At 40.7% G+C, this 27,566-nt stretch overlaps 1 protein-coding gene across 10 annotated transcripts in view; it reads right to left on the bottom strand.

Moving 5' to 3' along the window:
* The window catches only part of PRLR (prolactin receptor), a 258,625-nt gene that overhangs the window by 85,116 nt on the left and 145,943 nt on the right, over nt 1-27,566 (bottom strand). For 2 of the 10 annotated variants that reach the window (XM_089779427.1, XM_075932552.2), the window contains one exon: nt 5,112-5,254. The exons of the other annotated variants lie outside the window; for them this stretch is intronic. The gene's annotated coding sequence lies outside the window, so the exon portion shown is untranslated. The remainder of the gene's footprint in view (nt 1-5,111; nt 5,255-27,566) is intronic. 10 annotated transcript variants of the gene reach the window in all.

Genomic DNA, 27,566 nt, shown 5'->3' with positions numbered 1-27,566 from the left:
TGTAGTTTGGATTGCAGGCCTAGCCTGAGAAAGTGCAGACAAACTCAAAGGTCAATAGGAGCTCTCAGAATGAGGGTAAAATATAGTGGTCCTTAGTTCATTTGATGTTTTTAAAATTGTATTGTGTATTGAACTCAAAATATGCCATAGAAATAGCAGCTTGATAAAATCTGCAGATAAACTCTGCATTTTTATATTGATCATTCTTAAAAGCAAAGCTCTATCAAACTATCATTGATTCTGGTATGGCACTTTGAACTTGAAGCAAGGTGATTTGGATTCCTTTTCCAGTTTAAACTGTAGTTTGTAACAATTCAGTTCAATATCAAATATTATTAATTTCCACAGAACTGCCATTTGTGATGCTGAAAGAAATTGACTAATTACAAAACATTTAGTAATAGATCCGAGACACAATAATCCTGTCACATTTTGACATGTATACTTAACATTGTTAAGAGCTCTTTGCTCTGATGTCTTCTCAAACGGTGTTGATGTGTATACCTGTAGATAAAGTATTGTGCTGTAAATAAGGCAGCTTGTCTCAGTGGGCAAGTAGTACCATAGTGAGCTTGGCACAGAGCACAAACAATCCTGTTTATTGCTCTACTCCCAGGAGGCTGGGCCAATAATGAGATACTTCAATTGCTGCTATGATCCCTAGATTGTCTTGGCAGTGAAAGATTTGTGTCTATCTAGCATGATGTGTATTTCAAGTATCATGGATTAAAAAAAAAAAAGTATGATTCATTGTAGCTTGTTTTGCTAACAGGAGCCCCAAATCCACAATTTTATAGTTTTTAATAGTTAATTTCAAGATGTCTCCTTTGCCTTTCAAATTTTATTTCAAACACTCAAATTGAAAACAGATGTCAGCTGATTACTTTGCTATGAGGATAGTGGGAAAATGGCACAATATTTTAATCTTTTCCATAGCAGGCTATGCATGTGCCTCCCACCAAACAAAACTGTGGTCTCTCTCTCACACACTCACACACAGTTGGCACAAAAAAAGAATGCTGCTATAACAAAACCTATCCATGTCTAAAACATGGAAGAAATTGTTCAAATGAGACATTTGTAAATAGGTTCTCTCCTGGGCATTGGATCCCTACTTTTATTCAGCATTTCCTCTTTTCTGGTGCTACTACACACATCTCTTTCTATCACCACCACTTTTATGTGAGTGGCTCATGCTTTGAGACAAGAGATGCACAATTCCTATTGCTAGGATTTTTTTTTTTTTTTTTTAAAGCAGCACTAATATGTAGCTAAACATCAGGGGGTGCTGGAGAACCGCTGACTGAACCATGTACCAGCATGACCTTCCTCCTATATCTTTATGCCAAATTCATCCAGGTTTAATGCTACTGAAGTGGATGAAGTTACTCCAGGGATTAATTCGGCCCGTTAATCAGTGTTCTTGGTCTCTGACATCCTGAGACTCAAGCTGCTACATCTCACCTGGGGACACAGAATGCTGGGCTACTTGCTAAGGGAGTGACTCTGAAGCGGTTACAGAAAACACTGGGATTGAGGTTCTGCTCTCCTTCTCATCTCAAAATTTTCACCTTGCAACTGTGGGAGAAAAATCAAATAACGCCAATTGTGTCTAACGGGGGGGTGGGGAGGACGGACTGTGCAGGAAATAAAAACTCTAAAAGAAAACTGCTGTATGGGTTAAAAGTTTTCCAAGCCTCTCTCCCTGTAACAGAGAGAAATCAAATTAACTCTAATCAAGACCCTTACAATGCCTCCTATCTCAAGTTCATGAAGACTCCTAGGCTGTCACAATTTGTCATGTAAACTCTCTCTTTGTGCCTTTGTTCTGTAAAACTTACTTCTAGCACTCCTGGTGTGAACAGAAACATCTCAAAGTACTTCTGCTGAGACTTTGATATGCTAAAGAAAAACAATCAACAACTAAACTGTCTGAACATACTGTATAAAGAATCCCTGAAACTGTCTCTCAGGGCTGGCTGCTAACTCTGGTAGCGGTCAGCCTGCATGCATGCATAATAAAGTTTTCCTTCTAGGTTTCTCTCCTGCCTCACTGCTTTGACCTCCAGCCTCCAGCTCTGTACCCCAGGGGAGCGAGATTTCCCCGACACAACTCTCAGCTTTATAAAGAAAATTCTCCTGATATCTGTCCAGTTGATGGTCATGGATTTGCTATGTGGAGACCAAAATGCCGATTTCCCCCCTGAAAATGGTATAATATATGAGATCATAGAATATAAGTGGCCTATGAAATTATTTTGTATGGAAAAATAACTTTGCTTTTAGCCAAGAAAGTTTCATTTTGACCGAAAAGTTTTTCTTGCAGACAGAACTTAACATCTTCAAGTATGTCTACACTTGTCCCCTACTTCGAAGTAGGAAGGCAAATGAAGCATACCGAAGTTGCAAATCAAGCCCGGGATTTAAATATCCCGCGCTTGATTTGCATGTTCCCAGCCGGTCGCCATTTTAGAAATTCACTAGCCCGGAGTAACTGCCCGCGTCTACACGTGGCAGTGAAACAGGAGTCTGATTTAAAGCCCTAACTCAAAGTAGCTGGTATTCCTCCTGCAATGAGGTATCTCTGTACTTTGCATTTGGATGCAGCTCTGAAATTGGTTCTGGGCATTTCTAATGTGATAATGTAATAGAGCTGCACCATAGCCCTCAACTACTGAGTTTACAGATAAAAAATATCCATCTTCTTATTTCTATGCACATAAAACAGAAATAAAGGAACAAAGACAGGCATTTACATTTTGGCATAGTCTTGTTAGATGAACAAGAGGAAGCCCCAAACCTAACCCTAGTGAGACTGAGGCAAGTCATAAACTTAATGCAGCTTTTAACAAAACAGTACAACAACTACCATCTCTATATATTACCTGTTCTTTACTGATCATTGGCATTCAGTTAAACACAGAGACTAGCCATACATTCCTGTGCATGAAATAATATGTTGTACGTAGATAGCAATTCTTATTTGAAGATTTCACAAGGTACGTATTGTTATCCAAATTTTACACAGAGGCACAGGATTGTCAAGCGACTTAATCAAAATCTCACAATGAGAGGGAAGAAATGTTGGGAGCAGAACGTAGGCCTTACCACTCCTAAACCTGTGTGGTAAACACCAGGCAACACTGCTTCTTCCATGCACAAGAAATCACCAACTAGCCTCATTGTTTTGGAATAAATATTTACTATACTACAATTTTTCCTATGCATTATATAAAATCAGTATTTACTTAGCTCATTTGTCAGATTCTTATGTATTAAGAACTGAAATAAATCTGGATGTATGTCTAATATTAACTACAGCTCAGCCTTTCATGGCTAAATACAAGGTTGAACAACTTTGCATAGGTGGTTAGCATATTCTAAGGAACTTGATGCTGTATGATTGAATATGGTCATGTCTGTCATTGGCAGGACTGCTGTTATATAACTGTAACAAAGCTTGTACAACATGTATCATGGTGTCAATGGAAAAGTTACAGTCTATCAAATATGATAATTCTGGTTAAATCCATGTATCATCTTTGTATCTAAAGTTATGAATATTGGCTATGTACTAGTATCTTACATGTGTTGTATTCCTGGGTGGCAGCCAGAGCCACCAGCAGGGGGCAGGGCCATGAATTGAGCTTGGTGATACTTCTGTCTCCCCCCACGGGGCCTGGCTCAGGCCCCAGCCATTCCTCCCCCTGAAATGTCATTCACACCCTATAAGGGAGAGCATGAACCACTTTGGGGCCCTCTGTCATTTTTCTATTACTTAAATTCATGCAGCTATTGAAGAACTATTCCTGAATTTGAGTCTTTATCTAGCTGTGTGCTTGACTATAATACCCCTTATCTTTGAGCCCTAGCTACATGTAAACATTGTTTATTTAAAACATAAATTGACTACTGAAGACAGATATTGACCTGTTAATGATTTACAGAGCCAGGGAAAGAAACATTCAAAATTATGCACACTACCACTGTGAAGTACGTATACAAGAGAGTCTGGAACCAGTACTAACATATCAAAAGAAATTTCTGACTATAACTTTATTGGCCAAAGCACTGAAGCATACTTCTTGCTGCTCACACACAATCCACTTAAACTACAAAATATCCAGCATCTGCCTACCCTACTTTAAAGAGACAAAGTGGGTGAGGCCAACTTCAATCATCTTGTCTGTGTAATATCCCAGCCACAATGACTGACAAGGCAATTAATTAAAAAAAAAGTCAGTGAAGCAGGCTAGATCTCTCTAATACACAAATAAAATATGCCAGAAACGAAGGAAACTATTGGCTTCCAATTGCCTTGTCAGTTATTATATTTAGTGAGCAGGTGTGGGAAAGAAATGCTACTACCTAGTGCACATGCAGCCCATGAGCCACAGATGCCACATTACTGATCTACATCATCCCTGACAGGTGTTCGTCTAACCTGCTTTTAAAAATCTCCACTGATGGCAATTCCACAACCTCCCTGGACAATTCATTGCAGTGCTTTGCCAACAGGACAGTGGGGAAGCTTTTCCTAATGTCTAACCAAAACCACCCTTGCTGCAATTTAAGCCCCTTGCTTCTTGATCTACCTTCAGCAGTTAAAGAGAATAATTTTTCACTTCCCTCATTTTCAAGGTAATTGCTAATGACTCAGATAGCTCCTCAGTCAGCTCCTTCAGCTCTAGGATATATTCCATCAAGCCCTGTCAATTTGATGGCATCAAACTCGTCCAAGTAATTTTTAACTTTAATTTTAATTTTTTGGTGAAAACTTTAAAAAGTCATTAGCATTTCTGCTATTTCCATATTTTCTGTTCTTGTTCCTGCTCCCACATTAAGCAATAGACCTACCTTGCCCTTTTTCTTCTTATGTATTTGTAGAATGTGGGCTTGTTACTATGTATAGCACCTTGACACAATATATTATACTATAACTCAGTACTCTATCTGTTCCAAAGCAGTAGCTTTCTATAAGCACCTATTAGTTTACTGTTGGCACTCGTTGTTCATGCATTAAATAAATATATCAGTGGATTTCTAAGAATAGAGGGATCATATTGAAATAATGATACTATGTTGGAATGATCTCATATTACTTGGCTTACAATTTGTCCTGTATGCAAGTCTGAGGGGAGTGAGGAGTCTGTGTGGCTTCTAAACTGAAGAAATCACTGTGGAGATGAAGCCTTTGTTGTCCTCAGACAATGTGAGAGGAATGGGAGAGAGGCTTGAGGGGAAGGAGAGATAACTGAAAGAGAAAGAGGAGTTTGGAGTTAAATCAGTTTAGAGAGGTGTGAGAAGTGTTATGCTAAAGAGTGTGCTGCTTTCCTTTCATTCAGTAGAAACCAGGGAACAGTTAAATGCCCCTTTGATTAGATTAGTAGAGGTGCCTGTTGCTCCCGATCCTGATTTTTCACCCTTGTTTTCTGGTCACCCCAACTGGTTTGCATTTTCACGAGTTCAAGACCGTCATTAAGGAGGCAGATTTTCAAATTCTCAACTCCTGAAATTATTAATTTGACCATAGATAAAATTCAAATATCAAAACTAGTTTCTTCTTCAAAGACAAAAGATATTTAAAAAGTTATTCAGTCTGTCCATTTTATTTCAAAACCAGATGTGTTAACTTCTGGCAATGCTCTGGATAATTTTAGAGCATGCTAAATAATATGAACACGGAATAACTTCCTGCATACATAAATCCAGTGTTTATCATCAAATTTGTATGGCCTTTGCTGCATCTTTTAGTAGGAAGTTTATCAAGTGGAAAGAGAAATTTTTTTCAGTCTGATAATGAAAGCCTAATTTACTTCCCTAATAGGGAAACTATTCTTTCAATGTCTTTTTGATGATAATTTGAGATTTTTTTTTTTTTAAACTTGCTGGTCTGCCTGAACTGTTTTTAAAAATCCCTTATTGAATTTGTAAATGGAGACCTTGAAGATGCAGAAAAACCTAATTCATCTCCTTAACCAAGTTTGAGGATGATTTTATTCTTTTGCATTTGATAACAATAATACTTTGTAACTGTACAGTTCCTTTCATCTGAAGATCTCAAATGTTCTGGGCACCATACAAACGTTTACTAAACAGACAGTTTCCTTTCCCAAATTGCCTAGGAGCTAAAATCTAGATAGAAAAAAAACAGGTGGGTACAACAGACAAATAAGGAGAACACAAGGAAACAATATGATAATGATCAATGTGATAAGCAGTAGCACCAGCATACTAGCTGTTGAGTTATTTTTAGAAATTATCACAGAGGAATGTTTTAAGGAGGGATTTAAGGGAGAATAATGTAGTGGGTTTTCAGTTATTTTAAGGGTAGTGCCTCTCGTGCAGCAACTGCAGCATGGAAACAAGCATGAAGGTGCTTTCTGGAAATTTTTCCAAAAACAGAACTCAAGACTTGTGGGGAAGAAGCAAGAGTAAACTACTATAACACGGTTTTACTCTACTAGCATGGTGAGCCTAAAGATTTGTTCTTTAGTTGCCTGTGTTTTTATGGATTTTCTCAGGGCTTGCTCCTTTTTATAACAGTCATCCCACAATTGTGTCGAATAGGTGGCAACTCAAATGACTGCATTCCCAGTGGATTTTCTGCAGATGCATGTGCTTGATGGAAATTAGATGTTGTTCTTGCTGCTGTAGTTTAGTATTTGGAGTCTCATCATAACCTTACTTTACAGGTCCAAATCCATTGCAATGGCATTTTTAATAGTTTTTAGTCAAATGATTTGTGATGCTATTTTATTTATTTAATATTGAAATTCATTCCATCTCTTAAACACAGTCCAGCTTCCACTCAAAAGTAATTAATAAGTAATACAATTAATACTTTATTTTTCTTATTTTATGAACAAAAGACTTTCATATATCAGGAGAAGTTTATTAACGTGACACAAATTCTTCTTTTTTTCTCATAGTGCTCTTATTTAATTTGTTTCCTTACTTTCATATAGCTTTTTGTCCAGAGTTTTGGGACCATGAGAGAGTGTAAACGAGACTTTAAGCTATCATTAAACCTTGTTGATCCTTATGTTCCTGTGCCAGCCCCACAGTCCCAATTTACATAAGAACATAAGAATGGCCATACTAAATCAGACTAAAACTCCATCTAGCCCAATATCCTGTCTTCTGACAGTGGCCAATGCCAGATGCCCCAGAAGGAGTGAACAGAACAGGGAATCATCAAATGATCGCTCTCATCATCCATTTCCAGCTCCTGAAAAACAGAGGCTAGGGTCACCATTCCTACCCATTCTGGCTAATAGCCATTGATGGAACTAAATTCCATGAATGTATCTAGGTTTTTTTTAAAACTCTGTTAAAGACCTGGTCTTCACAACATCCTCTGGCAAGGAGTTCCACAGGTTGACTGTGTGCTGCGTGAAGAAAAACTTCCTTTTGTTTGTTTAAAACCTACTTCCTATTAGTTGCATTTGGTGACCCCTAGTTGTTATGTTTTGGGAACAAGTAAATAACTTTTCCTTATTTGCTTTTTTCCATACCAGTCATGATTTTATAGACCTCTATCATATCTCCCCTTAATCTTCTCTTATCTAAGCTGGAAAGCCCCAGTACTTTTAATATCTCTTCATATGGGAACTGTTCCAAACTCATAATAATTTTTGTTGCCCTCTTCTGAACCTTTTCCACTGCCAATATGTCTTTTTTTAGAAGACGTGACCACATCTTTATGCAGTATTCAAGATGTGAGCATACCATGGTTTTACATAGAAGCAATAAGATATTCTCTATCCCTTTTTCAGAGACAAAGGAGCAACAACCAATTCAATACATGACACTAAACATATCCTTCTCCCCCCAGGGAAGAGGATAAGGTGCCTCTTATAAGATGACAGGCTATAAAAAAGGGAAATACTGATATGCTCAAAACATTGTTTGAAAACTAACTAATTTATCTTCACAACACCCATTGGAAAAGTGGTATTATCATTCCCACTGTATTGAAATGGTCACTGTACGCCTGTGTTCCCATTTTCCCTCCCTTAAGTCTTCCACTGTCTGCTAGAAACACCTACTGCAATCTAGATTAAGACAATATGAAAACAGGGGCAGGAACTGTTGTAACAAAGGGTCCTTATTGGGTCCTTCAGATGTAAATACAATACAAATAGTAACTACTAGCAGACTTACCTGAGGGGGGGGGGAGAGTGGGGAAGAAGGACATCCCCAGCTGGCTATTCTCTTAGTGGTACAGCTGACCAACAGCCTTCTGCAGCAGTGTTCCCTCTAAGCAGCACAGCTTAATCAGCCTGCCCCCTCACTCAGCTCCCTGCACAGACCCTCTGACTGGGCGGGGCTGACTAATCACCTGTGAAACTGTGCTGCCACATAGCTTAGAGGGAACACTGCTCTACCATATAGCTCTCCCCTTCATGCTCACTGCTCCCACCCATCACTCTCAGTATCACATCCCTCTTTGCATACCAAATGTGGTGGTCCTAGCTCTTACCATTTAGGAGGGATTCTTGAACAAACAGACTCATGACAGACACAAACCTCTAAAATAAATATATAAACATTACAACCAGCTGCAGCATCACCTGATCAACATAGTAAGGGCCAGGTTGACTAACTTCTCCCCTTGCTGCATGCTCTACTCTGTGGCACTTGCTACATGTGTTCTTTCTCTCACTCTCTGCCCATGTTTAAAGCTTTATTACTGCAATTTATTGAGTGTCTCTCGAGTGATTTATGTTTAGGCTAAGTGAAGAGACTGTAAAACTAAAATACACATTATCTTGTTTCCTCAAAGTTCCAGACAAGACTGTAAATGTAATTTGGGTTAGAGATAAGCCAGCTTTAAAAACATCTGTTACTCTTCTCTCATAAGGAGATGAATTGAGATGCATTTTGAAATGAACAATATTTTGTGTTTTACAATTCTAGCTTAAAAGTAACTGCATTTTTATTTTTATCACTGGCTAGCACAGAGATTTTAGTGCCTGCTACTTATGAGAGAAGAGTAACAGATGTTTTTAAAGCTGGCTTATCTCTAACCCAAACCCAGCCAAACCCAGTATTCCCCACTCCAACTCCCAGTCTAAGACTATCTCTTTCTCCCATCCTCTACCAAACTAAACTCCCAGTTTCTATTTCCTTTCCACCTCTTCCCCTCTCCAGCTCCTTGTTTCAATTAAATCAACCCACCTCTGTCATAGGTCAGACTGTTTCCCCTTCTTTACTAGAATCAGGCAGGCTCCTCCACCATGCTGCCAGGGCTCAGAAGGGAATCACTGAGGAGCATACAGGAGAAAGGCTTTCTATTCTCACTTCAGGTGACTGGGCCCAGCATACAGAAATATTTGAGGGTCACAGCTGGATCCCAGGCCTGTCCACACAGTGGAAAGGGAGACAGCAGCACCTAGCTCTGCTCCTGGCACTGTTCCCAGGGCCCCGGCTGCTGGCCTTGAACACTGGACAAGATTCCACCTCCACCACAATGCTGTGGCTCCAGCCTCAGCCCTCTTATTGCTATCCATGCCCCAGATGGTGGGGTATGGACAGGAGTAAGCGGGGAGGGGGGCGGCGAGGGGGGAAGAGATAAGAGGTAAAAAGCTTGTGGACCATGGCCTACAGCAATCCTGGGATGTAAATGCAAGAAAAGTATTGCTCACCCTCATGGAGCACCAAACTAGAGCATGCTCAATGTGGACAGAATCTTTGAGACAGCTGCTAAACTGAATCTCTATTGAATGTACAAGTAGCAGTTTTTCAAAGGCTTATAACGTGGCCAAATTTGTGCAGACTTTCACATGGGTGGAAAAAGGTGTATCTCTCACACAGGCTATGTCTAGATTACACCTCTCTGTTGACAGCAAGATGCAGATAAGGCATGTCAAAATTGCTAATGAAGCAGGGATTTAAATATCCCGTGCTTCATTAGCATAAACATGGCCACTGATTTTTTCCGAAACGGAGCTTTTTTGAAAAAAAATGGCAGTCTAGACATGGATCTGTCAAAAATAAACCCTTTTTCAACAGGTCCTGTAAACCTCATTTTTGAGGAATACAGGATCTATCGAAAAAGGGTTTATTTTCGACAGATCCGGGTCTAGACTACCTTTTTTCCCCCAAAAAAGCTCTGTTTCGAAAAAAGGCGGTGGCCATGTTTATGCCAATGAAGCATGGAATATTTAAATCTTTGCTTCATTAGCAATTTCAACGTGCTTGATTTTCATCCCTCTGACGACAGAGGGATGCAGTTTAGACGTAGCCACAAAGTCTAGGCCACTGCCAAATTTCAAATCCATGCTTCAAATAAAAGATTTCAATACTTTTTTTAAACATGGACAAAACAATGTTTTTGCCTTATTCTTGTTCTTGAAAATGGCCAAAACTGTTTAAAAAAAAATCCACCTGACACAGATACATCACATGGAAAATTTCAGCTTGAATATAGTTAAAGTTTGATAAAGTCACGAGCAACTGAATCAAGGTCTTTATAACTGGAAGTGTTGGGCAACCTTTTATAAAGACTATATATATATATATATATTATAGATGGGGCTGATAGGTACCTATTTACAACATTAAGATCACAAAACTACAACTTTTTTTGAAGTCAGTGGAACCACATTTTGTAGCCAAAGAGAATTTAACATTAAAATTGCTTTAAAAATAATCAAGGAGAACTGAAGAACTGAACCCCACCTTGAACAAAAAATTCAAATGGAAGACAAAGCAAAAATGTACATGACAAATTCTAGTTTTTGTTCCTTTGTTTTCCAACCCATATCACTGGTTAAATTTTTCCTTTCATTGCAGATGTGTATGGCCTAGCTGGCTGTTTTCCCCCTCAGATCACCAAGCATGACTTCAAATTCATTAGTTTATTTTTTGTTTTAAAGGTCATTGCCTTCAACTTCTGTGCAGAATGCAATCTCCTGATTTTTTCCAGCACTAAGAGGGGTGGGAAAATGTAATGGGTAGTTCGTGAGCACACTGCTGGCTTAGCCAGTTAACTTGGTAAACAAAATATAGCTGCAAATAACAGAGTCCAAGCTATTAAATCTGGTTCCAGCCAGACACACACAAAATGGTCTGTGGAAAAAACTACTCTAAATACAAAATAATTTTCTTCAGTAGATTTTACCCCTACTGCTGTAATCTAATCTCCTTTTATTTTACTGTAGAGAACAGTTGTTTTTTCTCTAATACTGTTTTATCAATGCTATAAATAATTTCAAAGCAACATTTTCTATCCTTTTGGGGAAAATATCCAAACCTACAAAACAATATTTATAGATAATACTGTTAATGAAAACATACATTACTAACAAGGCCTGATAGTTTGCAATAGGGAACTGCAGGCTCATAGACAAGAATAGTTTTCTTCCAAAAAGGGTGTAATCTTTGGCTACGTCTAGACTGCAAGCCTCTTTCGAAAGAGGCTTTTTCAAAAGATACTTTCGGAAAAGCCTCTTTCAAAAAAGAGTGTCTAGACTACAGCCAGTACTTTTGAAAAAACAAGTCGCTTTTTCAAGAGAGCGCACCCAGGCTCTGGATGCTCTTTCAAAACAGCTCAGTTTGCATTACATAGCACCTTTTTTGAAAGAGCACTTTTGAAAAAAGGCATTCTTCCTTATAAAACAAGGTTTTCTGCGATCGAAAAAACTGCCGCATTCTTTCGATTTACTTTCGAAAGAACGCATCAGCAGTCTAGATGCAGGGGAAGCTTTTTTGAAAAAACCCTGTAGTCTAGACACATCTTTTGAGTCTTTGTCAGTTGGGATAGTTTTAGGATATTGAGACTTTGCTGTGTCCATGGCTGCCTCTGTCACCAGTGAGTTGGGTGCTGGGTGGTGGGAGAAAAAGTCTGCTCCTGATAATGGCTATAATGGGCTCCATGGGACCCATATGACAGATGTCCTGGGTCCATCCACAAATCCTACCAGACTTCACCCACTTAGTATCTTCTGGTTCCATCTAAGTATGAGGTGGAGGAAACTAATATGGATCTCATGGTGCTCCCAATAAAGACAGGGTTCTCATCCCTGTCTCCAGGAAAAGCAATCACTTCATCCCTGCAATCTCTGCTGGATGATCATAAGCAATACTAGGAGTTATCGCAGAGGATAACAAATAACCTTCCAAACCCACTAAAGGAGGTCCAGGACTCCCAAAATAAGCTCCTTTTTATTCAGCAACATCCAGGCAGTAAGTAAGATGATGCTTCCAGTTAATGAGGCCAACATGGGACTAGCCAGATTGACTTTATATACCCCAGCCTGTTGAGCCTCCATACCTCAAAGATCTGAGATATGCGGTTTTATCCTAGCCAAAGGAACTGAGTTCCTTTTTCTCCCACCACCCAGCACCCAACTCACTGGTGACAGAGGCAGCCATGGACACAGCAAAGTCTCAATATCCTAAAACTATCCCAACTGACAAAGACTCAAAAGATGTGTCTAGACTACAGGGTTTTTTCAAAAAAGCTTCCCCTGCATCTAGACTGCTAATGCATTCTTTCGAAAGTAAATCGAAAGAATGCGGCAGTTTTTTCGATCGCAGAAAACCTTGTTTTATAAGGAAGAATGCCTTTTTTCAAAAGCGCTCTTTCGAAAAAAGGTGCTATGTAATGCAAACTGTGCTGTTTTGAAAGAGCATCCAGAGCCTGGGTGCTCTCTCTTGAAAAAGCGACTTGCTTTTTCAAAAGTACTGGCTGTAGTCTAGACACTCTTTTTTGAAAGAGGCTTTTCCGAAAGTATCTTTTGAAAAAGCCTCTTTCGAAAGAGGCTTGCAGTCTAGATGTAGCCAAAGATTACACCCTTTTTGGAAGAAAACTATTCTTGTCTATGAGCCTGCAGTTCCCTATTGCAAACTATCAGGCCTTGTTAGTAATGTATGTTTTCATTAACAGTATTATTAAGGGGGAAGCCACGGCATTGGGTACTAGTAGGCCCTGGGAAAGTCATATCTGGTTTGGAGCTCCCACTTCCTATCAGGACTCATGTCTCTGAGAGGCAATAGAGGATCAGCATCAGACCTGTAAATGTGCTCTCACTCCACTAGGTGGGTTTGATGGTAGTGGAGGTGAATACGCCTGAGGAATGATGCAAGGATGGTTCCTGTATTACTGAAGTAATTTCATCCTCAGTAATGTCCCTGAGCAGGTCTGGGTCAGAAAGAGGGGACTAAGATCAAGGGATGAAGAAGATATCCAGTGAGACATAAGTGTCAAATAGGTCCTGGTGTTCCAAATATTCTAGTAGTTGGGTATGATGGTAAAGATATATCCCAAGACATTGTGACCAGCTGGTCCTTCAAAGGATGAACTGATACTACGAAAGAAGAAGATCCAGCATTCTTGGATGAAGCTGAGCTGGTGGATGCCAATGTTGATGTTTAGGAGTTGGAGCTTGCAATGGAACTAATGGATCCTTTTTCATTTATGCTTTATCCTTCAGTATGTGGTCCTAAGCTCTTGGGACCCATGCCAGAAAGCCCACCTGCCCTGCATGGGGAAGGATCTCTTCTTATAGGAATAGACCTGATAGTACTCTGTCCTTATAATCTGGAGAGTGCCCCTTAGTCTATGGGTGATGAGACCTTAGGTTTAGCAGCTCTAGGATTTACCTAAGCTTGTGCTTGATAAGGTGCTGTTTGTGATTTGGACAGTCTATGGCAATAAAGGTGGGGAGAAGGGTTGGCTGGTCTATATCAGAATGAAATCTGAGTCTTCTACAAAAGGTATTTCCTCAGCCAAAGATCAGAAGCTTTGTATATCTTCAGGGGAAATGAGTGACAGATGCGGCACGTTGCAGAGATACCCATTTTACTCAAACAGTCATTGCTCATGGAGAAGGCGCAAGGATGAGAGATGTAATTCTTGTCTGCAGTCTGGGACTATGATCAAGAACTTCTCAGCAGGGGGAAAAACCAAGCTATTCTAACTATTCTATTAAAACCTCTAGCTATGTTAATATAAAAAAAATTATTAACAGTATCTATTTGCAGGCAATAAAAAGAAGCTAGAGAAATCTGTGGACACAGGATTCTGACCCAGACCCTGCATCAGTAACAAGGAATTGGAGAGGCATCAGCCTGCACTTTTCTTATGCTCTCAGCCTGGAATAAAAAGAAAACAACTGAGTACATGTGGGCCAATTGACACTGCTTGTTGAGAATGTTGAGACTTGTGTTCGTATGTAGGGTTCCCATAGGGACCATCGCTTAAAGAAAATCTGCAACTTCCACATGAATACCCTGATAGGTACCTATCTAGACATTTGTACCTATCTGCTTTTGTGGAAGGTTAGCTATACCTGCATATGAACTATTTTTAAATATAAGTTTTCTCTGCAATGCTTTTGTTTTAAGTACTACTTTGAGTAATACTTTGCTTTATGAAAGTTGGCTAGTCACTGGTTTACCCTGTTGTTGCCCCTGAGAGAACAGGAGTGTAAGTGTTGAACTAAAGTCAGAGCTGCTGAGATAATCACAGTAAATTGAGGATTCTGCAGCCTAAGGTCCAGGTCTGGAGGGAGGGAGTTCAGGTGATAGCCTGCCAGAGACCAAAAGGGGGAGGTGCATTTAAATGAGGAACTGAATGCCACCCTCACCTTTGCTGCATACTGCATCCTCTTTAAACAGGTTTTAACCAGTGAATATTAACATTCCAATCATGCACATTGTCCCACCAAGTCTCACTAATACCAATTATACTTATTGCAACACACGCCATTTGTGAGAGAAAAAGCAGTTAAGCAGCCAGGAGATAAGAGAGCTGGGGAAAGCGAGGAAAGGAGAGTGCGTGCACATATGTAGGTTACAAAGTTACTCAGCAGTGTTCAGTCTCTCAGTGTGCATCTACACAGCACCCTTTCCTCAAAATAAGGTACGCAATTTGCTATATGCAAATTGCGTAGCTTATTTCGATGTAATTTCAAAATAAGGCGCTATTCCAAAACATCCCTTATCTCTCACGCAATGAGGTTTACAGGGATGTTGGAATAGCAAGCCCGTTATATTTTGATATAATGGGCTTGCTCTTAAGATGTGGAATAGCAATTTTGGGATACTGGAGGTATCCCAAAATAGCTCTGCTGCATAGACTTCGCCTCAAAATCCCTTCCTTTTTCCTCAAGGTACATCAATTAAAATACACTTGATTGTATTTCAGACTGATCAATTTGATTACAGAATGCGCCTAAAGTTGTTTGTGTAAAATATATTCAATAACATTCAAATCATTATAAGCTTTAATAAATGGCTTAGAAGGACATGTAGAACTTCACATTGTCTTTAAATTCCTCTATAATATTTTACACCCCCACCCTTGTGTGACTGCAGTTCATGAAGTAAATGGTTAGGGAATATGGGTCACATGCAGAGAGCTCTGGAGGCATATGCTGTTCCACAGATATGTGCTATGCATGCACATTTTAATATGATATGTCTTTGTTCTCTGGCTTCTATCTAGTGGAAATAAAAAAATTAATAAAAGATAATGTCATAAAATTGCAAACACCTTCCCAACCTATAAGTATATGTCTACGCTGACACCCCAGTTCGAACTAGGGTGGCTAATGTAGGCATTCGAACTTGCAAATGAAGCCCGGGATTTAAATATCCCGGGCTTCATTTGCATGTTCCCGGGCGCCGCCATTTTTAAATGCCCTGTAGTTCGAACTACCTGCCTGCGGCTACACGCGACACGGACTAGGTAGTTAGAATTAAAGCTCCTAATTCTAACTACTGTTAAACCTCCTTGCAACTACGGGGCATTTAAAAATGGCAGCACCCGGGAACACGCAAATGAAGCCCGGGATATTTAAATCCCGGGCTTCATTTGCAAGTTCGAATGCCTACATTAGCCACCCTAGTTCGAACTAGGGTGGCAATGTAGACTTACCCTAAGAGTGTTGTTAGTCCAATACTTCACTTAATTAGAATATCCTCCTGGACATATGAAATCTGATGTGACATCTCAGAAATTTCCTAGTCTTCCAATTTTCTGATGTTCACTCTACAAAGGATATAGCAGAGGTTTTATTCTTAATCCGCAGGCTTCTGTAGTGATATATGACACACTTCAACCAGTCATTTGGCTGGCAAAGTGGAAAAACTGTGTCAGCCCAATCTCTAAATCAAGGCTTTTCCAGATGTGGCTTTGCTATAAAACCACATATGTTTCTGTTAGATACAATTATCTACACCATTTCTGTTGTAAAAAATTTAGAGTTAGCCCTGAACTTCTTTCAGCCCACCATCTATGAAGAATTGAATTCAGGAATTCTTCACCCACTGCATGATTACATGAGCCATATTATATCTATATCACCTAGATCCTGGAATAGTAGTCCTCAAACAAGAACTCTCATTGGAGGGGCCTATATTTTCAATTAACTACTTGTTACTTAATTCTGGTAATGCTCATGATTTGCTAGGCATTTTTAGCCACAAATGGCTGCAAGATCAGACCCACTGATCATCCTATAATTATGTGATGTTATTAGCAACCCTAAGAATGGGACAACACGTATGCACCAGTTAATCATTATATAAAACAAAGGTATTTAAAATCCATTATTCACAATGCAGGTTTTGAGGACAGGGTTGCCAGATAGTCTCAACAAAAATACCGAACACAGTTGACATTACATCACAATCTACATTACATCTTATTTAGAAAATACTGGACATTTATATTTTCTCGTTTCCCGAACAGAAAGCTCAAATACTGGACTGTCCGGTTCAAAACCGGACACCTGGAAACCCTATTTGGAGAGGAAAAGAGAGCGTTTCTTAAACATTTTTAAGTAGGCTTTTGACCACTATTTATTTAGGTGCAGTGCCAAAACCCAGTGCCAAGTACATCTCCAGCAGGAATGGATGTGACTGGTTTAAAAAGTAATACCGACATGCTATTTTTCATCAGTATGTGAACTCAACAATCAGTACATTCCAATCCCCAAAAGGTTTCTGATATTTCTAGAACTTGGCAAAACATCTAGACATATGACCACAAATTCGAATAAATTGAATATACATGGCCCACATAATGGCAAGTATAAGACAGTACACTAATACTGAACAGTGCCTGGCAAAACAGCTATGGAAGCCATTGAGAGTTATTTTGCTTAGAAGAAAAATTATGCAAAATGGGTATTATATACTCTGGACCCATGGATCACTGTTTATCCTCAATGTATGTACCCTTGTTGAGACCTATGTTTGTTCATCTTACAAAACAAATTTAGTCCTGTGTGTAGCACATTTGTCCTCTAAAGCCAATGGAAGGAGCAGGTCTGGCACCATCTCCTTCCCTTGTATATCTGGCTGAGAATTCTGGTTCTAAAGATTGGAGAATAATGAAAAGAGAATTCTGTAAATATTTGTTCAAATTCAAAATTAAGTTTCCTTAGCTCTGTTTCCACATCCTTTTTTATTTGCAGTCTACAAGTGAGTTTACTAGCAGGAATGTTCAACACATGTTAAGTATTAGGGAGTATTCACGAAAAATGAATTTATAAAGAATAACCACCACACTGGAAATTCAGTTCTAAGACTGGCTCTGTCCTTTAGGGAACAGAAATAATATGCAACGGATGTGATCAATCAAAACGAACCACCGCAACTCAAATTATGAGTATAATGGATTTGTAGCGAACTGCTTGCAAACAAATTCCAGCTGAAGAATTATTGGTACTAATTATGTGGTCAATAATTTTAAAATAAATGTGAGAAAACTAAATTCCTTGTAAACAGTTCATGTACATGAGGCAAAATAAATGATCAGCTGCGGAAAATCCTTTCAGAAATCTAGGGCAAGTAAAAATGCTGTGTGCAAGCAGGTTTCCTGCCTGATACAAAAAGACAAACAGAAGAGTTTGGATGGACTATGATATCATCTAGAGCAGGACTCAGATGCCAATCAAAAGGAGAACAGCCAGAAGAATTAGGAGGCAATTGAGTAAAGTTACCTACCAGCTAGCTTAGGGGTTAGGAAAAGAGAAGAATTTGAGCAAAACAGAACTCATCTGCCAATTAGAAAGGCCAGAAAAAAAGGGGGGTACTGAGCAAAGCAATAGAAACAGCTTCCAGTCAGAAGGGAGTGAGATGGGCCTAGTTAATGTCAGTTACAGAAACAATGTACAGGATCATGGTTCACTAACACCCATAAACATCCCTCTCCCCCGCACACTTTTGATCTCTGGCTTTTTTTCCTGTCTCTTACAGTGGAATCACACAATTCTTGCATTCTGAGTTCAGGACTTGGGTTGCAGTCCCCTGGTACTAACTATGAATAGCTCAACTGAACTTAGATTCAGATGCTGCAGTTCTGTATCCTCTGGAAGAAACAAAATTGGTAACCAGTGACCAGACAGCTTCCCTAAAGTATTATTTATATTATTTATTTTTTTAATTTAGAACCAAAAGTTTTTAAATGAAAAAAACAGGCACTAAAAACAACAAACCAATCTACTCATCTGCCTGTCTTTGCTTGAGTCTTACCATTTCCTGGGAATTCCTCTGTTAGTTTCTGACATTCCCCCAGGCCCTGTGTTGCTAGTCTTGTTCTTCACTGGAACTGCACCTGACAATGGATTTCCACTTTTTCTCGTGAAAATGCCCAGTTAATTGTTTTGAATTGTTTTGATTTATTTGTTCTCAGCATTAGCTGAATAGCTATTTTGCTTCAGCTGGAACCTGGTATTGTACTGTTGCCTTGTAATTGACACTCAATAGATAGATCAGAGGTTGCTTATCGGCAGTCATTTAAGACATTGAGAAATTCTCTCTCTGCTTCTCTTCCTGAAGTGACATGTATCCAGTCAATATGGGGATAATTAAAATCCCCCATTATTATAGAGTTCTTTAGTTTGGTAGCCTCTCTAATCTCCCTCAGCATTTCAATGTCAGTATCGCTGTCCTGGTCAGTTGGTCGGTAATATATCCCTACTGCTAATTTCTTATTATTGGAGCATGGAATTACTATCCATAGCGATTCTATTGAACATGTTGATTCATTTACTATTTTTATTTCATTTGATTCTACATTATCTTTCGCATACAGTACCACTCCGCCACCCAGCCGGCCTGCTCTATCCTTTTGATATATTTTATATCCCGGTATGATTGTGTCCCACAAATTTTCCTCATTCCACCAGGTTTCACTGATGCCTATTATGTCAATCTCCTCCTTCAATACGAGATACTCTAGTTCACCCATCTTATTAGTCAGACTCCTAGCATTTGTGTAGAAGCACTTTAGAAATTTGCCACTGCTTATTTGTCTGCCCTTCCCTGATGCATTGGATTCCTTTATATGCGGTTGTTTCTCTGCTCTGACTTATGGTTTGTCCTCTCCCCTCCTCTCTTTCTGATTACAGCTTAGAGAATCTCTATCAATGGATTCCCCTCTAAGAGAAGTCTCCATACGATTTACGTGCATCTCCACACGTAGCATCAGGTTTAGACTGCAATCCAGATAGGCAGCTACATAATTATTTACTCATTAGTATTTTTATTTGACTCTCAAAGTTATTATATATTCTCTCAATCTTGGGCTGGTGGTGGCTGGGGGTATATTAATTTATAGTTCTGGAGTACTATTAATAAACTTGTAGGACCACACAAAGGTGAAACATATTTAAAGCAGGAGAATAAAAATGAGAAGAATGCAGAGAAAAGCCCTTAGACAATTACAGCAGCATCAATATTTTGTTTTAACTTACGTAAGTGAATAAGTCCACTTCAATACAATTGAAACCATTAAGGGTGCATCTACACAGCAGGGCTTAACTCAAAATAAGCTACGCAAGTTTTGCTACATCAATTGCATAGCTTTTTTAAAATAGCTTATTTTGAAATTGTGAGCGTCTACACAGCACTTATTTCGAAATAGAGCACTCTTCCTCCGACTTCCTTTATTCTTCGTACAATGAGGGTTACAGGAGTCAGAATAAGAAGTCCTCCAATTTGACAGTATTTTGACATTTTTTTCAAAATAACTGTCTGCTGTGTAGACACGGACTAAGTTATTTTGAAACAATACTAGTTCAGTGGTCTCCAACCTTTTAAAGCACAAGATCACTTTTTGAATTTAAGTGCAATCCAGGATCTACCTCAGACCCAGATACCCTTGCCCTGCCTCCTTCGTGCCCCATCTCTGAGGCCCTGCCCCTGCTCACTCCATTCTTCTTCCCTCCCTCTCCCATTCTCCCTCCCTTTTACCAGGCAGGGGCAGAGGGTTGGGGCACAGGGTCTGGTCTTAGGCTAAGGGATTTGGAGTGTGAGAGGGGCTCTGAGCTGAGCCTGGGGTAGAGGGATGGGGTGCAGGAGGGGGTTCATGACTGGGGCAGGGATTCAGACCTGGCTCTAGCTGGGCACTTCTTACCTCAGGTGGCTCCTGGGTGGTGGTGCATTGAGGCTAAGGGAGGCTCGTCCTGACCCTGCACCACTCTCAAAAGCAGCCAGCAAACTCCCTCCATCCCAATCTCTGTTGTGCCCCTCCATTCTATGAAGATAGGATACAGGATGGGAGAGGGGGCACCCTGACATCAGTACCCCCCCTCTCCTTTTTCTGTACCACAAGCAGGAGGCACCTGGGGAGAAGCAGCTCCAAGGCAAAGGGCAGGAGCTGTGCAGCAGTCGGGGGAGAGGTAGCTGAAGTGCCCGCACTTGATAGCCTGTTGGCCAAACCAGTCAGGATCACCTGTCAGCAGCTGCAAGATTTACCACTAGATCCTGATCTACTGGTTGGTGACCACTGCATTAGTTATTTCGAAATAATGTTGCTGTGTAGATATACCCTAAGTTGTCTTGTTAGACAATCACATTTGAAATCTAAGCTGCATATGGACAAGAAATCAGAACTGTTTCCTCCCCCCCCCCCGTCTTTAAATATTCAGTATTATTTAGTTGTGAAATTAAGGCTGGGTGGAAAATGATTTTTGCATTCTGTGAATATTTGAGAGTTCGACCCACATCCCATTTCAAATCAGGATGAAAAGTCAAACATTACAAATATTCATAAAGAAAAACAACTTACTTTGTTCCCATTTTGGATCAAGAGAGCTTTTTTCGATAATTTAGAAAAATTTAGATTTTACACTTTAACTTTTTTCACCTAATTAGCTTATTTCTAAACATAAGAGCGGTTTCAAATTAATAAACTGGATAGTTTTCTTTCAAAAATGTAAAAAAGTTTCATTTCAACAATTTCAGAACGTTTTAATGGAATTATTTCAAGTTGGGAATCTTGTTGAGCCTGACCCTCTTTTGCAAACAGTTCTTGTCTGGACAAATTCACATTTTTCAACAAAAAACCCATTTATAGAAAAATCCCAGTTGGTATTTTTATTGAGCTATATACACTTTTTAAAATGTAAGTTTTATTTTTCTCTAAATCTTGAACTAGAACCCTTCTTGACACAATGTGATATTTGATACAACATGCTTTTATTTGAGGCTGTACCCATGCCTTGAAATAAAGAACTAGTCACACAATTTATGTGTTCAAGGCGAAAGTTACTAAATTACTATCGCCCAGATTGGGCTTTTAGGCTGTGTCTAGACTACATGCCTCTGTCGGCAGAGGCATGTAGATTAGACACATAGGCAAAAGCAAATGAAGCCGCGATTTAAATGATTGCGGCTTCATTTACATTTACATGGCTGCCGTGCTGAGCCGACAAACAGCTGATCAGCTGTTTGTCGGCTAGAGCGCTAGTCTGGACGCTCCCCTGCCGACATCAAAGCCCTTTGTCGGCAGCCCCGTTATTCCTCGTGGAATGAGGTTTACCGGGGCTGCCGACAAAGGGCTTTGATGTCGACAGGGGGAACGTCCAGACTAGCGCGCGAGCCGACAAACAGCTGATCAGCTGTTTGTCGGCTCAGCGCGGCAGCCATGTAAATGTAAATGAAGCCGCGATCATTTAAATCGCGGCTTCATTTGCCTTTGCCAAAACAACAAATCTACATGGCTCCGTCGACGGAGCCATGTAGTCTAGACGTACCCTTAGTAACCAGCCCAAAGTAAGGGGCTATGTGCATGTGCACTACCCCATTGGGAGTAGCAGGTGATATTGTGCCTCAGAGGCTGGGCAGGATGATTTGTATGAGGAAACTAATTTGTGATGTACCTCTTTAAAAGATATGGCATACAGTCTTCTTTCCCTAGCTGTGCTGATTAATACACCACAAGACACAAATTTACTTACTGTAATAGCATGGTGCCAGGAGAGCTAGACATCCGTTGTGTATCCCATGTGCTCCTGAAAGCATTGGAGCTACATTTAGGTAGTTCTAGCTGGTGCTAGGAAGGTAGGAATCCTTACTCCAATCTATAACATGTGTGGGCAGCACATAATTGCCCTATTTATTACAAAAGTTACTATATACATTACATAATATAATTATATGAACCTGCCCATAGGGAGCTGAAAAACAGAACTCTTTCTTTTTCCATCTACAAAAACTCAGGCCTCTCTCACTGAGCCAAAGGGAAATTCTAAATAACAGTAGTTGTCAGTCCCCTATCATTTCAGTGGGCAGCTACCAGAGGGTATTGAGGTTCACTCTTACATACTAATTAAGTAGAGGACCTGACAACTCCTAAAGGAGGGATTTTGCTAGACCTTGGAAGGTGCCCCGCTCTAGCCATATGATCCTCCCCACTGCTGGTGTTGCTTCCAGCCCAGCTGGCCCTGCTGCCTCTGGCCCAGCTAGGTGGCTTGCCCCAACCAGCCCCAGGCCTCCCTACCACCAGACCCAGAGGGATGCCTCTGGGACTGCCGGACACTGGCCTGTTCCCACTGGGCTTCCAACCCTGGGGCTTTCTGGGACCACAAATGTTTTCAGAAGAAAGGTACAACTTGTAATAAATAGCCCATTGCATCTACAATTTTTCTATGTTCTGGAGACAAGACATAAAAAAATATATATATCAGATCACAGGATAGTTAGTGAAGATTTATGTCTGTAATTCCATACTAGATTATTTCTTCTATACAGGACTGCTGTGTCTAACTGTTTATTACCAACATATTTAGAAAAATATATAGACTCCTGACAAGTTTAAAAAAAGTCAAGTGAAATATTTTTATTTAGTATAATTTTAAAAGCAGAATTATGCATGTATATAGCCACGACTGTAGCAATTGGTGGAAAGGAACTGAGCAGCAGAGAGACTGGTTTTAACAATGTGATTACTGCTTTGAAGCTGCATTTTCCCCCAGCAGATTCTATTCTTGGAATTTTGGAACAACTTACACACAGTTACTTTGAAGATATGACCAAGTCTAGTTACAAGAGTTCTAAGAATAGCTTCTTCTTTGATGGCTAACAGATATTTTAAGTGTTAACAATCATATATTGGTGGGTATACTCCTCCCCTATTGACCAGAAAGGTATGTGAGAATCAGGCTCTTGTTCCCTCTGTTTCTCTCAACCTGTCCCCTCTCTGCTCAAGCCTCAGTTTCTCCTCCAGTGCTGCATGCATATAACCTCGCTCCATGCCCTCTCTGCTTACCTCCACATGTCCCTCCTCAACTATTCTACATGCACCCTTGCCCTCTGCAGACCCACATTCCCTTTCCCTGGTGTTCCCACAGTCCACATACATTTTCCTTATTCTATTCCATAGTTCTTTCCATCATTATGTTCCCCTCACTCACACCACTGCTCCCCACTGATCCCCAGTGGACTGCCAATTCTCCACTGGCACAAAACCAAATCCATTTGGCCCTCCCCTGGCCCACTCTTTTCCTGAGGATCCACCTCCTTACTCCATTCCGCTCGCTCACTTCCACCAGGCTGGGGCAGGAGGTTGGAGTGTGGAAAAGGGGAAGGGCTCTGGCTGGGGATGCAGGCTTTGGAGTAGGGAGATAGATAAGAAGATTGCGGAGCAGGAAGTGCTGGGGCGGGGGGCTGGGTATGAGACAGTTGGGGTGGAGAAGGGGCTCTGGGCAGGGACTGATGAGTTGGGGGTACAGAAAAAGACTCTGAGTTGGGACAGGTGGGTTGTGGTGGGGGCTTGGGGCATGGTGTGTGTGTGTGTGTGGGGGGGGGGGGGGTTTGTCCATGTAGCACTTACCTAAGGCAGCTCCTGGGAAATGGCTGGCCCTTATGGCTCCTAAGAAGGCGAACAGGCACCATTGCCATAACCTCCATTGGTTTCAATTCCCAACCAACAGGAGCTACAGAACTGGTGCGTGGGGCAGGGACAGCACACGGAAACTCATATGCCTATGAGTTGCAAGGACCTGCCAACCACTTCCTGAGAGCCATCCGGAGTCAGGGCAGGTAGGTAGCCTGCCTTAGTGCCACTGACTGGACTTTTAACGGTCACCCTACTTCCCACTCTGCCCCTCTACACCAGTTTTTATATGTTACTAGCAGATTTACCCAGCATTTCTTGGGTCCTTAACTCAATTAAGGGTTTTATTTTTTTTAATACAAGGAAAATGTAATGCTTTATTTAAAATGATTGTATTTTTCAAAAATGCAGTGTTATTTTATTAAGTTAGTATTGATTTTTAGATTTCTTAAATGAGGGGTTGTTAAATTTTGTTTAATTTTTAAAATAATTTTTTTAAATGGGAATTCCATCAAGTATATTTTTTCTTCATCCCTATAAACTTGTAACATTCACTATAGTCTAACATTCACTATAGTCTAAGAAAACAAGGATAGAGTCAATTTAGTTTCCAATAACATTTACTTCTCATTTTCAAACCTTAAGCATTAATTTAGCTGTGCCAAAACAGAGTACTACTCCACATTTCTCCATTATATCTTTTTGTTCTGTAAGGTTACTGAGAGAGTCAGTCCTATCCCAGATTCATCCATTTTTCTGGCTTGGTTCAGTCCAGGGGTGAAAGTAACTTAAATTTCTTACAGATATTGTAGTGCAACCCCTACCCCCAGAGGGCTCTCTGAGCAGGAGTTTGGGGGGACTGTAATATAAAAGTACCTGTAAGACATTTAAGTGTGGGGTGGAATGCAGGGGGTTCAAGGCAGGGGATTAGGGACTGTCAGGGTGTGGGGGGAATCAGGGCTGCGAGGCTGAGGAGGGACTCAGGGCACTGTGTATGGGAGGGCAAAGGGGGTTGAAGCTGCTTGCTGTTCCCCTTCCTGTCCCTGTCAGGGAGTGAGAACAAAGTGCACAGCTCGTCTGATGCATTCCTCTCTCTATGGAGGGCAGAGGGGAAACTGTGCACTTTCCTCTCACTCCCTAAGGGTATGTCTACACTAGCCCCTAGATCAATCTAGGGAGGCTAATAGCAAGTGAACCGCAGGATTTAAATATCCCACACTTGATTTGCATGTTCCCGGCCATTCGCCATTTTAGAAATTCACTAGCCCGAAGTAACTGCCCGCATCTACACACGGCAGTGAAACGGGATTCCGAAATAAAGCTCTAACTTGAATTAGCTGGTATTCCTCCTGTAATGAGGAATTTCACAAAATTTCAATCACACAATTTAAAGTAAAACACACAACATTTCAATCCTGTAATTTCTACAGGAGAGTTACTACCAAATTTAGATCAATCACTACCATCAATCATCCAGTCACATAACTTTACAGTACAGAAAATGATCTCATTGACGTCATTTGCAAAATGATACCTCACATATTTACACCTAGCAAAATATACAGAACTAAAAATAATGTAGTTTATGAAGGCCAACCAAACCCTACATTAAACAAGTAATAAACCTGGCTGGAGATAAGATTGAAGGTTGAGTGTTCACAATTAGGGTGGAGATGTAAACTATAGGTGGCGAACTTTTGTGCCACATCAAACTACCTGTTTGCTCAGGGTGAAATGGCCCTCTTTCCACTCAAACCCAGAGTAGCTGTGGAAGCCACTCACCCTTCTGCGGATAGGCCTTGGAACTGCAGGCCAAACATTCTCTTGTCATCATTTTACTCTATAAGCTGGAATAGTGACTTTATTCTTCTGCAGATGCGACGTGAGATTTCTGGGGAAGAGAAAGTTACTCACCTGGTGCAGTAACATCTGTTCTTTGAGATATGTGTCCCCATGGGTGCTCCATCTAAGGTGTTGGGCTTGTCCCGGTGCCACAGTCTGGAGAATCTTCATCAGCAGTAGCCCAGCCGGACCGCACATGCGTGCATGTTGTCTCGCGCCATTTGCACCCTTTTGCAAAGCGTGGTCCAGCCCTGTCAGTTCCTCCTAGCCAGGAGTGTCTGAAAAAGATAAGAACCCTAGCTCTGAAGCAGGGAGGAGGGCACCCACGGGGGGACACATCTCGAAGAACAGACGTTACTGCACCAGATGAATAACTCTTCTTCGTCAAGTAGTGTCCCCGTGGGTGCTCCACTGAAGGTGAGTATGTAGCAGTGGTCCAATGCTATTGATGTGCTTCAGACTCATGGACTCTGTGCTGTGGATAGGACTGCTTGGGCCACTGCATAATCGTTCTTCAGTATATTCGCAAGGGCATAATGTCTGGCAAAGGTAAGAGTAGAGGACCAGGCTGCTGCATGGCATATATCCTGTAATGGTACGCCCTTAAGGTAAGCTGTGGAGGTGGCAATCCCTCTAGTGGGATGGGCTCACACTTGGTGCAGTACAAGATCTATTGCGCAAGGCATAACATCGTGTGATGCAAGAGACGATCAAGTTGGAAATGCATTGTGTAGAGAGCTGTTGGCCTTTTGAACGTTCTTCTGTAGATAAGATGCTGTGATTTTCTGAAAACGTGTGTTCTTTCAAGATAAAAGACCAGCGCTCTTCTGATGTCCAGTGTATTTAAGCGCGTCTCTTCCATGGTGGAATGAGGTTTCGGCTAGAAAGTCGGCAGTCTTATGGGTTCATTTATATGAAAGATGGAGTTCACCCTTGGTAAAAAGGGAGAGTGAACGTGAAGCACTACCCCAGTGATTCTCAACCGTGGGCCATATGGCTCTCCAGGGGCCACGCCCTACCGCTAGAGGGCCACATGGAAAAAACGGAACATTAGGGAAATTATGTACCTTTTCTTTCAACTAACAGCAGCTATGAGGGGGGCCACAAAGGTAAACGAGGCTCAGAAGGGGGCCATAAGCAAAAAAGGGTTGAGAAATACTGCACTACCCGATGCTCGGTAAATAACGTGTAGGGCGGATCAGCAGAAAGCCGCTAACTCGCTAAATCGCTCACTTGTCGTGCCGAGGTTATGGCAAGCAAGAACACCACCTTCATAGTGAGCATGCGGAGATTGTATGTTGCAAGTGGCTCGAAGGGGGAGATGAGTCAAAGTGTCCAGGACCAGACCTAGGTCCCACGGTTCCAGCGGAATCTACTCTTTTTTATATTTGTGTTTTAGGTTTAGTAATGTAGGTAATATATAATCATATTTAAGATTGAAGTAAGTTTAGTAAAGTATATATCTTCTATATTTCCTAGTTCTAAAGTTTTAGTAAGTAAAGAGACAGGATCTCATATTGTGTCTGTGTTAATGAAGATTATAATAATGAAAAGGCATCATAAATCAGGCATTTAAGGCCTCAGCCTTTAACATCTTGCCAATGCAGATGTAGATGTTGTCGTGTATAACCTTGAGAGCCTTTGT

The sequence above is a fragment of the Pelodiscus sinensis genome, chromosome 6, assembly GCF_052426305.1.
Source record: "Pelodiscus sinensis isolate ZL-2025 chromosome 6, ASM5242630v1, whole genome shotgun sequence".
In the NCBI taxonomy this organism is placed as follows: Eukaryota; Metazoa; Chordata; order Testudines; family Trionychidae; genus Pelodiscus; species Pelodiscus sinensis.
The sequence above is the reverse complement of the archived record's forward strand: the minus strand, read 5'-3'. Positions and strand labels throughout refer to the sequence as shown.